General features: G+C 36.5%; 1 long non-coding RNA gene across 1 annotated transcript; it reads left to right on the top strand.

Annotated features, from left to right (window-relative positions):
- Positions 1-3,577: 3,577 nt before the first annotated feature.
- On the top strand, positions 3,578-5,076 carry LOC131696870 (uncharacterized). The gene is made up of 3 exons (XR_009306757.1): positions 3,578-3,805; positions 4,482-4,664; positions 4,807-5,076. It is a non-coding gene; the product is annotated as an uncharacterized LOC131696870 (long non-coding RNA).
- The last annotated feature ends 2,593 nt before the right edge of the window (positions 5,077-7,669 follow it).

The following is a 7,669-nucleotide window of genomic DNA, read 5'->3' on the forward strand; positions in this document are numbered from 1 at the left end:
TAGGGATTTCTTTGTGGAAGACAGCAATGGAAAGAAGGTACAACTTAAGTGTGCAAGTACTGTCGAGTTACTATACATATTTTGCCAGAAAAAAAAATAATGCTCACGCATTTTGAAAAGTAACCGAAAACACTAATTTCATATAGTATATCAAAAACGAAAGCCCCGAAAAAAGCGATTTACATAAAACTCGAAAATAGCTAAAAATAAACACCGAAAAATACAATTAATAAAACCCGAAAAACTGAAGCCCTACCCATATTATTATTTTATATATTCTATGTTTCTTACATTCTTTCTTACACTTTTTTTTGTTTGGTTGGCTGAGATAGTTTCATTTTGTTTGTGGAAACTGTGATGCTGTACAAAAATAGTTATGTCTGTGCAGGTTATGCTGCTATGCCTCGGAGAGAACTTGCTTCAAAGTCGTCCTCATTTTCTTTCTTTTTTTTATTGACAAGATGAAATTCAAAAGGTGTTTGTCCTGGTCTTTTTCCGGTAACTAGTGAAATTCTGTTGTTTCTCCCACTGAACGCAAATAGGACAGTGTCAGGTTTTTGTGAGTAAGTGTTTTTCTTCTAGTATTTTAATTTTCTTGCTCTGTTTTAAAAACATTTGTTTAAATTCTTCTGTCACTGGTGTGACGCTCATTTCTTTCAAATTGTCCATATCTTTGTCTTGATTTTAGCCTATTATTGTCCGCTTTACAGTTCTTTAAATAGGTGGCTGTTGACATAATAAATAAACAGTTTGTACAAAACAAAACACTGAACAAAACAAAACAGCACGGGGACCAAAAGAGACAAACAAAAGAGACACGGAACAAACAAGTAACGTGCTGGTGTAAAACCAGCACAGGTAACAATTGCTGCCTCTGAACACATTAACCGTGATGAGCGCCTGCTCCGCTCTTTATATATACGTGACCATCTCCAAATTGATAATCGTTTACATAAAAACATAAGAACATAAGAAAGTTTACAAACGAGAGGAGGCCATTCAGCCCATCTTGCTCGTTTGGTTGTTAGTAGCTTATTGATCCCAGAATCTCATCAAGCAGCTTCTTGAAGGATCCCAGGGTGTCAGCTTCAACAACATTACTGGGGAGTTGGTTCCAGACCCTCACAATTCTCTGTGTAAAAAAGTGCCTCCTATTTTCTGTTCTGAATGCCCCTTATCTAATCTCCATTTGTGACCCCTGGTCCATGTTTCTTTTTTCAAGTCAAAGAAGTCCCCCGGGTTGACATTGTCTATACCTTTTAGGATTTTGAATGTTTGAATCAGATCGCCGCGTAGTCTTCTTTGTTCAAGACTGAATAGATTCAATTCTTTTAGCCTGTCTGCATACAACATGCCTTTTAAACCCGGGATAATTCTGGTCGCTCTTCTTTGCACTCTTTCTAGAGCAGCAATATCCTTTTTGTAACGAGGTGACCAGAACTGAACACAATATTCTAGGTGAGGTCTTACTAATGCATTGTAAAGTTTTAACATTACTTCCCTTGATTTAAATTCAACACTTCTCACAATATATCCAAGCATCTTGTTAGCCTTTTTTATAGCTTCCCCACATTGTCTAGATGAAGACATTTTTAGTCAACATAAACTCCTAGGTCTTTTTCATAGTTCCCTTCTTCAATTTCAGTATCTCCCATATGATATTTATAATGCACATTTTTATTGCCCGCATGCAATACTTTACACTTTTCTCTATTAAATTTCATTTGCCATGTGTCTGCCCAATTTTGATTAATTTGGAGATGGTCACATTATGCACGTGTTTTAGCTGCTTGGGGGATTTTAACCTCATCCATGCTGTAAAATAATTAACAACAAAACAACATTCAAACAAAAACAGTACCTTTAAATAATAATACTACAAATACAAAATTACACAAAACATAAAGTACGCACAGGGGCAGGGAGTACCCCATCACAGAGTCTAACATGAAAAATATTATTCACGTTCATACGTTGCTGCCAGATTTTTCCATTCAAACTAATTTTCACAAACGAGTAATTCAGCAAGATGTATTTATTTTGCGTTTGTGAATCAGTGAATCAAACAAACAAATCTGTTGAATTGATTCACTAAATTGAATGAATAAAACGAAATCGAGCAAAATCGAGAAAAAAAGCGTACTTTTTCAGTTTACAATGATTAGATTCCATTAGGGCAGGGGTATTCAATTACATTTACTGGAGGGCCAGATAAGGCAATGTCCAAATCTTGGGGGGACCACAGAGTGCTCATGACGTTTTCTTTCCCTTTAAGAATTTGATTGATCCCTGCTAGCCATTTAGTACTGCTAGTAAAATTGGTTTAAGTGTTTTGGTGCGTGCAGAAGGAAAAAAACTGCATGCAAACGAGGGTGCAATATTTTAATATGAGATTTAATCTATAATTTAAAAAAGAATAAATGCAGGACACACTTTATTACAATCACTATTCATAATTGTATAAACATTAATAAAGACTAGTCACTTATTAAAATGTTGCGCTCTCGTTTTAGCGTCCTTCATTCTGAATTTAATGAGAAAGTAAAGACTTGGACGATTTAAAAGCACATTTGGTCGTTTCACATTAAAACCCTGTAAATTAAAGTGATTTTACTATTATTATAACGTTTTATAACAACAGTGCTTTTAATCTGCTCATAATATATCTGCTTACATGTATTAAAACAAAGTTAAATTTGTTTAAAGACACTTTTATGTTACTGTAATAAATAACATGTTGCTAGTTAGGTTTGCCTATACAAAATGTAAATAAACATGACAAAGCCAAATTAACACACTGCAAGTCTCACATATTAAGACCATGCACACTGCAGTCTCATATATATACAGTGTTGTCAAAAGAGCCAAAATGATCAACTGGCTGTATCTTTTGATACTAACAGTTTAAATAAGGTTTAAACAAATCTCTTTTTCATTGTTTTTTTTGTATTGTAATGATGAGGTACATTAAAGCCAGGATGCAACTGGCATGTGTTAGTACAGTATTAAGGTAGTAGCAGATGAACAGCCAGCTGCTCTTGTCAGATCTAATGAATGTGTGTGGTCAAGCTCCAACAATAGACTCACCCTTAAAAACTGCTTTTCGTTCACAGGAAGGATTTGTTTTTTGAATATATTATGCCTTTGGCATATTTACTTTGCGGGATCTGAGGAGTTTCTGTTCATCACTTAAAAATAACATTGTCTATTTTCCCCCGGAAAAACAACAACAATCCTATTGGTGGATACTTGACAGGGCAGGGGGTGGGGCCGGTGCTCTGTGTGTGTTACTCTGATTCTGATTGGATGTGTTATTAATTATGTTATGCCAATCATGGCAGATTTTTTCATGTATAAAAAACAAACAAACAAAAAAAAACAACCACCCATAGAGTTTTGCTAAAACCGCCCAGAAATAGACAACATGCTTAGCATAATTTTCTCCCACAAAACGTAATTAAAAACAGCCAAATTTTGCAAAAAAAAACACCCAGTTGGCAGCACTGCAGCTGACATCCGACGGGCCAGATGGAAGGCTGTTGCAGGACAGATTTGGCCCACGGGCCGCCAATAGGCTCTGTGCACGTCACTCTTCCGCATTTTATTACAGTATTCGAGTTTGATTTATGACAGCTTTTGATGTGTGCCATGGCCTTATGGTTTTATACGCGTTGCCTTCAGGACTTACCAAGGATCACAGTTAATGATGTCCATAAAATAGTTAAACTGTGCAGCAAAGCTCCATCATGCAAACTGGAAAAGGATTTTAAAATGTACGTTTCCAGCTACCTCTGCAACTACGAGGGTGAGTTGTTTAAAACTTTCAGTCTTTGCATGTCTGTAAAACTGCTGTGGTAAAAACAATACTTAGTAAGGATACTTGGTTAATGAGTAAGTTATATTGTAATATATTGTTTTTATATGTTAACATGTACTTTATTGTGACGATAGTATAACCGGTCGGAGTTTAATACGTTTGTTTATGATAAAGTTAGCTAGCTAAGTGGCAGACTACTACATTGTTTAATTATTGTTGTAATGCTATGATGGTGTTATATTTTATATTAACCACTGTATTCCCTCAGACATTATGTCTATATTGTTGTCGTTAACCAGTATCAAACAAACACAGACTGACAGGTGAAATCAGTGTGAGGGCCAGTTGTTAGAGATCAATGAAGAAGAATGAGAAGCCGCATAGTTTGAGAGTAGTATACAAATGAGTGTAGTTGTTGTTCAAGTTGTTCAAGTTTTGATTTACAGTTACATGAGTTCAATTTAAATTTCTTTGCATTACTAAAGTTACTAAAACATTTTTTACACTAATGAACAAGATCAATTGTTTATTTTGAAGTTATACTAAATAATAAAGACTAACAAACTTATTAACAAACTTAGTTATGAATTCCTTTGTTTAACAGTTGTCAATATTTTATGTGTTTTTGACATGACTTATATTTAGTAAATTTGCTTTACCACAGATTGTGCTAAAGGATTCAGACCCAGTAATACCGACACATCACCACTGTTCATGTGCAGCAGGAAGTGCCTTGTGCACCGTTTTTTTCCAGACAGCTCACTATTTGCAGCTCGGACCAGCTGTTGTTCCTCCAGTTCACAGCTGTACTGAAACAGAAAAAAGGTTGCACAAACCAAAAACCATGGTAAGTCTGTATGCAGTTCATGTGCAAGTAAAGCCTCGGTAAGGGTGTCTGCTAAGAAAATAAATAAATAAATAATAAAGCAGCATAATCTAATTACACTTCAACTAAACGGTGTCCCTATCCCTGTTCTCTGTTTTCACAGGGTGTGCAACCTGGACCCATTGGTAACACTTTATATTAAGGTGCTGCTTATTAATGTTTCATAACTATATAATATATGCTTAATGACTATGTTATAAATCATTAATAAAGCATTATATATCGTTTATAACCATCCAATAGCCATAAACTAGAGTGAGACCGATAGGAGCTGAGAGAAGCCAAAAAAAGGGGGCGGATCTGAGCAATACACATAGCCCCGGCACCACAGAGATAACACGGCCATAAAAAAACAGGATAGCTGCTTCCGCATCCAGCGCTCAAAGAATATCATGGACATTTGCAGAGCTTTTTGAGATGTTATAGTAATAAAATAATGACTTGGATCGCATTATTGAGGAGTTTGGTGATAAAACGAGTGATCAGGAGATGATTTATCAGTATGCACGACTATGAAGAGGTATGTAAAAAATACAGTGAACAAGGGGTGGGGCAGGACTGGAGATGCAGTACTGAGTGTCCTATTGACATGCAGTGCCTTTTAAACCTGTTTTACTGTGAAAAAAATACTTTTAAACAGCGCGTCTAAAATAAACTGCGCGTGTGAAAATAAATTGGACCTGACGCGCCTGAGACGTGCTCAAAAAATGGACCGCTAAATGTTAATATAAAGTGTTACCGACCCATTCATAAAATGGTCATTAAAAAACCTACCCCTAACAGCTTGGCCGAAGGAGGAGTTAGGTAAGCTTCAAATATGTACGTTGCTTTATATTCTACAAATACGTAAAACCATAACATCTGTTCTTCGCTACAATGACAGAGATACTGTCCAGAAATACTTGGCGAATCACACCAGAAGACTAATTTGGCTCCAGAAATGTTGCTGACCTTTTACCGTGAAAGCATTTACTATTAGTAAAAAATATATATTTGTGCCAAAAATGTTTGCGATTTTTTTTGCTACGCGAAATTCACATAATAAAAGGCTCGCAAATATTTCTGGACTTACAGTATATAACAGCTTAAATGTATAATTTGTAAGTGTGAGAATATTTCATATTTTACAGGAGTTCACTGTACAAAGGACTTGTCGGAGAGTTATCAGACCTTTCTGTGCTGCAGGTATCTGAAGCATACCAGGACTTTGACATTTTATCCAAGTCACTAGTGACAACCATGGGCATATCAGCTGACAAGCCTTTGGTGGATTCCATTTTTGGGAAAGTATAGGCAGGAAGAATTCTGTCTTATCAACAGCTTCTACCAACAACACGCAACATATTACACCATCAAGATACTCTGCCATACTGCTCCCTCCCAGGAGAGGACTATAGCTTTGATCCAACTGACTGTGTTTTTGTTTGTAATGAGCATGAACAATTACACTTGAAATCCCTTCAAGTCACCATGGATATGGCCCACCAAATTGAACAAGCTACCAGGGAACAGGGTTCATCCTTGGACTGGCAACACCTCAGCAAGGCTAGGCTTACCTCCTCACATTTCAGGGAAGTATGCCATGTCAGAGGGCAGAGCTCAGCAGAAGGTCTGGCAGAACGAGTCCTCACGGGAACAGAGTAGAGGTGGGGTTGGAGCAGTTAGGGAATACTGCATGTTGAAAAATGTGAATTATTCACCTTGTGGGCTTGTAATTCACCCAGATGCCCCTTGGCTTGGATCTTCCCCAGATAGCTTAATTTATGATCCAACTTTTGGCTTGGTGGAAATTAAATGTCCTATTGTGAAAAACTATGTCTTTTTACAAATGCCTACACATGCAACAAGGTAATTTAGCATTGAAAAGCCAGCATACTTATTATTGACATGTGCAAGGTCAGTTACTGATTACAGGACTTGAATGGTGTGACTTTGTTGTATGTGCCCAGGAAGACATGTTGGTGCAGCGTATTTATCGTGACCCTAACATTACAACAATCATCACAAATAAGGCTGACTGATTTTACTTTTTTGTATACATGCCAAAGTACTTGTCCATCAAAAAATGAAGTGTTGTGGTAAAGAAAAGTAGGATTACTTTTTTTTTTACCTTATCTAAATTCTACTAAAATCTACAGAATTTTCCTTTTCTCTGCACATTTTTTTGCCATAGTTTAGCTATTTATAAACATTTTTGTGTATGTCTTTTATGTAAACAACAAAAAAAGTTTGCTTAAGTTGTATAATTTGTTTATTAAGCTATAAAATGTTTGAGAAAAACAATGACACCTTTATAACATTCAATGATTTGCATTCCTACCTCCAATCTCTCGTTTCTCGTACTCTTGAATAGTTAATAAAATAATTAAACCAACTTGGGCAAAACACACAGCCCTAGTTATTATGAAAGTCAATAACAATGCCCGCATCAAGAGAGAACAGTAATTATTCACTTTCCCTTTGCCCATGCTTTTACAAGAGGTCCACACTGGTAGTTTACAAGCAGGCATGCTACAGTGAAGAGCTGGTTGATACTCCCTGCTATGAAGAGGGTGATAATTGTATCAAAAAGTTTGTTTTCCTTTAACCCTTCTGATTAATCACTCAACATGGACCCTCAACCGAGCAATTGACTGTGTCTCCCAAACCTGCTGTTCTGGCATTTGAGTCTGTTTAGACAGAAATGCTGGTCTGTAAATTTAGCATGGCACACAGTCATCTACAAGATTGACTGTGTGCCACTGCTTAAATATCTCCTTATCACTAACAGAACGTGTGTAAAGGGAGGATACAAATGTTACTGCTCCATGTGGAGCCATACCTAACATTCCTTTCATTGTACAGTGTGACTTGTAGTTGGAATACATCTCACTTTGAAGAAGCAGGGAGGAAGGTGTCTGGCATCTTAGCTCTGTGCAGTCAATTACAACCTGTGTATCTAGATAATTCTTAAAATCATTGGGTAA

Source organism: Acipenser ruthenus, chromosome 1, assembly GCF_902713425.1.
Source record: "Acipenser ruthenus chromosome 1, fAciRut3.2 maternal haplotype, whole genome shotgun sequence".
In the NCBI taxonomy this organism is placed as follows: domain Eukaryota; kingdom Metazoa; phylum Chordata; class Actinopteri; order Acipenseriformes; family Acipenseridae; genus Acipenser; species Acipenser ruthenus.